Genomic DNA, 4,844 nt, shown 5'->3' with positions numbered 1-4,844 from the left:
ATTTTCTGCCTAATGTTAGGGCTGTGACAAGGAGGGAAAGGAATTTGGGAATTTAAATGAATTTTCGGTTGACATATTACTAAATGTAGTTAGGTTCCCTTTCAGTGTGTATTTTATCTTTGCTTCTGTGCAAGGTACTTTTTGGTGATATTTAAAAACTTAGCACAAGCTTACTATGTTTAAACCTTTATATTTAAGTGCACTCGACAGAAATTATGCTTAAGTGCTTAACACACTCTCCCATAGGTAGCTCAGGATACTTTTGAGAGTGAAAGGGGAACTATCATGCCAGAAGTACAGCTTCAACTTCCTGGTTAGTGATTATTACCATGTTTTGGGGGCTAGTAGCTTTGTCCAGTTTGGATCTCAAGTTTCCTCAACTGCTTGGAATACTGTTTCTCACTAATGGTGTTTGGCTAGATCGGTAATTGAGATCTCAGATTTAATTGCAGACATCGTCAGATAGCCATCCAGTCACCATTTAACAAATCATTCTTTACTGCACAGCACCTTCTTTTCTCTTCAGCTGTCAGGTCCATAGCTGTTGTCTTAGTGACTGGAAGTAGAGCTGACACATAATAGCACTCGAAAAGTTTGAATAGGCCTTTTGTTGGACATAACTACGTTTTAAACAGAAAATTAACAAGTGCTTTTCTGTATGCTTACTTCTGGTAAACGTAAATGAAACCAAATATAGTACTATACTACACATTGTGATAACTAATACTTACACATACCCTACTTCAGTTACATTTCTTTTTTAGGAGGAGGTTGAGGCAGGAATGTAGCCATTTGTGAAAGTATTCTGTACAAGGACTTAAAAATGCAGGTACCCACAGGAGCTAATAAAGCTATGGAACTCATTACTCTGGACTATTGTTTAAACCAAACAGAATCTAGAATTGAGATTAAATTTAGGGTGATGAATTCTTATATAAATCTAGGATGTAGCTATAATCTGCAGGTTTTTCCTTACAGAGCAATTTGTAAAGATATTAACTCTTTCCATGAGCCAGCTGATTGTACATTTGCTTTCACCCTCCTTAAGGATAGCTAATACTAAGAATAAAATATTTTTCTTGTTTCCCTAAACATCCATTTCCCTCATGGTAACATTTTCTTAGTAGTTTGCTAGAATGTTAATGTTCCTTTTGTCTAATTTCTAATACCATGTACTGCTTTTTAATAAAAAACAAGATGTTAAGTACCTGCGAGCTTGCAGTTGAATGACCTATTATTAATAAGCATGATGTACTGTTTTGTAAATAAATGTAATTATAGTTTGTACTGAGTCATTTGATGCTTCTAATAAACAAAGCACTATAAATGAGTCTTAGTATTTTAAGAGCCACTAAATGATTGCTAGTCTTTAATTAGTATATAATATACTCTTGAAGCAAGAGGAGTCCTATTTCAAGTAGTTTCAGAGATTGAGAACCAACTAGTATTTCTCCCTTTTTGTTATGTATAGGTTTCCCAAGCAGCTGCAGACTTGAAACAGTTCTGCCTGCAGAATGCTCAGCATGACCCTCTGCTGACTGGAGTATCCTCAAGTACAAATCCCTTCAGACCGCAGAAAGTCTGTTCCTTTTTGTAGTCCGAAGAATTTTTTGGAGGTAAGTTTTCTTAAGTAAATAACTCACATAGTAGGGATAGCTACTTAGGTCTTTTTGTTTGCAGCACTTATAGGTTCATCCCATGCATTTCTGTTTGGCACTCTTTTAAATTTTCAGTCTTAAGGAAAGGATTGATGAAAATTATTTAGTTGTCATCAACTGTTTGTCATCACAAAGAGGGTTAAATAGAAGACTTAACCGTAAAGGGAACAGGGGAGCTTTTATAAAACAGTGCTGCTGGGATAAGCCATGTGTTGCACTTTATACTGCCTAATGGCATGATATACCTAGTGGTATATTTTAGGGTCCTCGATTACTATTTTTCTAATGTACTTAGTAAATATTTATAGACAGTGCTTGAGATTACTTTTAATGCACTACCAATTGATTTGGGTTAATTTTGATGTTACTGCCATAATAGAACCCAGGTATGGGGCAGTATAGCAAAAAATTGACAATTACAGAGAAGGGGGATACCTGAATAAGCTGATGTGCAACAGGCATTTGGAGTGAGGAAAAACAAGTTTTACTTTTTATTCTATTTTTTTGGCAACAATAAAACATGAGAAGTTGTTGGTGGCAGAGTGGACTGCACTTCAGAGGATTAAAAAAAAAATGACTCATTAAAGCATATGTCTGTGTATTAATTGGTATTTTTCAGATCACGTATCAGGTGTGCAGAATCTTGGTTGTCCAAGAGATGTGACCAAAAAATGTGCTTTGGATGATTTAGTGTTAATTCAAAGATGCTGTCCTTTTAAATCCAGGGCATGATAACTAGTATTGAAGTATGAGAAGCAAACTAACTGCTTTAAAAGGAGATTTTGCATATGACACACACCCTTTACTAACATTATGACTTGAAAAGTCCAGTGAACATGTTCCTAAAGTATCTTGTTATATAGATATTTCTCTCTAATTAAGCTTTGTAGATGTGAGTGTCCAGGAAGTCTGTATAAGTACCTGCTTCTAGTAAACACAAAATTGATTAAGATGGCAAAATTCTTTGAAACACCCGAAGTATGGTTTTGTCTTTTCTTTCATTGGACAGGGTCTTGCTGTAGTTGACTAGCTTTGAAATCACTACATAGGTCAGGACTGACCTTCAACTCTGTTGTCGTCCTGCCTCAGTCTCCTGAGTGCTGGGGCTGTAGATGGGGGCCACCGCACCTGGCTAAAGTAATCTTTTTAACAATCTAGCACCTTTGGATTTCATAGTCTTATTATTTCTTTCATTCTGGCAATATGCATTTTTCATGGATGTTTTTCGAAGTTTCATATTGTTTACTAAAAATTCTTTTAAAATCTCAGTTCCTGTTGTACTCAATTTACAAAATTGTACATTTTCATTTGGCTTAAAGTATTGTTAAGAAGCCTGAGCTGCCTATTATACATTACAGGAGCCTACAAATAAATTGTTCAAATGACCTGCTCAAGTTTATAACTGCGATGAGTGCTCAGATTTCAAAATAAAATAATGGGTAATAATCCCAGCAGTATAAGAACCTCTTGTGGATATTATGACTCAGAACAATTTGCTTTAAGGAAACAATATTTAGGTATTAAAATGATGCTTCTCAAAAACTTGTACCTACTGCAAGCTTTCATTTTATTCTAATGCTCATGGACCCAGGCTTATACTTACTGACATGAATATAAATATCTACATTGGCATCTTTATAAAATCGCTTTTTAAAATTATATGGTATCTTTAAAATTAAAAACAAACAATTTAGCAACAAGCAGTACAAGGAAGAAATCATCAAGGTTGGCACACCTTAAGGTAACCACTATTAACAGATGTATTTCCTTTTAAGAGGACATTTTCAAAAATTGTTTTTAAAAAATAGGGATCATAGTTTTAAGCAGTTCTACATTATGTCTTAAAAAAAATGGATACCCTGTTTCATTTCTCTCCTCTTTCCCCCCATACTGGGGGTTCTTTGCACTGAGCTATAGCCCTAGTCCCTTTTCAAATTTTTAAATTTTGAGACAGGGTTACATAAGTTGCTCAGACTGGGCGTCAACTCATGATCCTCCTGCCTGAACCTCTCAGAGTTCATATTACAGGCCTGCACCATAACATCTGGCTACTAAATATTCTTTATAAACAAGATTTTCACAACTCTACTATAACTGTACTTCACTTAATATTTAAAGTTCCAAATTTGAGGCTACAGTGGGGCATACGTCTTGGTGTATGCATTTAACTTCACTTGTCATTATTAAGATAAATTTCTAGATGTAAAGTTAGTCAACATGCAGTGAACATTTAAGATTTTAATGAAACTTGATTACCACTTTCAATGTAATACTTTGGTTTTCCTCTAGGGAATATGGATTTCTTTTGTTGAATGTTTGCCAAACAAACCTTTGTCTGACTGCTGTATTTTAAGTAAAGTTAAAGCATTGTCATGGTTTTTGTTCCCCTACAGCAATAATTTTGTTTATACCTTTTAAACTACCTCAAATTTTCAAATAAGTATGAAGATCTGGATTAAATGATTTATACCTGATTAATTTAACAAATAAAACAGACCACACTTTTTCTGATTTTCCACACAGATAATTTATTCTGAAATGAAATGTTTTTACTAAATATACTTACTATATTTTAGAATTTTAAACTAATATTTTTGAAGGCATAAAAAACTATTGCATTATTTTTGAGTTTTATTTATCCATATATTGTTTACTCATTTTTTCTTTTGTTTTTAAGACATGATTTCTCTGTGTAGTCCAGCAGGCTTGAACTTGCAGTTTTCCTATCTCAGCTTTCCAAATGGTGGGATTACATGTGCACATGGCATGCTTATCTACTTTTTCAGTCATTTTAACTACTTTATAGTTTGTATTCTATCATATACTTAGGCTTTAATTTATTCATTCCTCTACCAAGTTACATTAAGGCTGTTCCACTTCTATGCTGTTAAAACAACAATGGTCATTATTTGTGTTTGTATTTTCTACATAGTAAAAGTTTATCTAGGTACAAAGAAGAGTGATTGCAACTGCTACTTCAAGAGCTATTGTTACCTGTTCTTGATGCTGTTACTTATTTTAAAAGGGATATTCTTCTTGAGACTTTTGTTAACCTTTTTATTATGATAATGTATTTGGCACTAATCTTAGCAAGTTAATGTAAGTCTTCATTTGTAAAACAGTCTATCGATATTTCAGAATGTCTTTGAAAATTAAGAGAAGGTTGTTTTTTGTTGTTTTTTTTTT

This window comes from Fukomys damarensis, unplaced genomic scaffold (genome assembly GCF_012274545.1).
Source record: "Fukomys damarensis isolate Sample0158 unplaced genomic scaffold, DMR_v1.0_HiC HiC_scaffold_33, whole genome shotgun sequence".
Classification (NCBI taxonomy): Eukaryota; Metazoa; Chordata; class Mammalia; order Rodentia; family Bathyergidae; genus Fukomys; species Fukomys damarensis.
Note: the sequence above shows the minus strand (reverse complement) of the source record.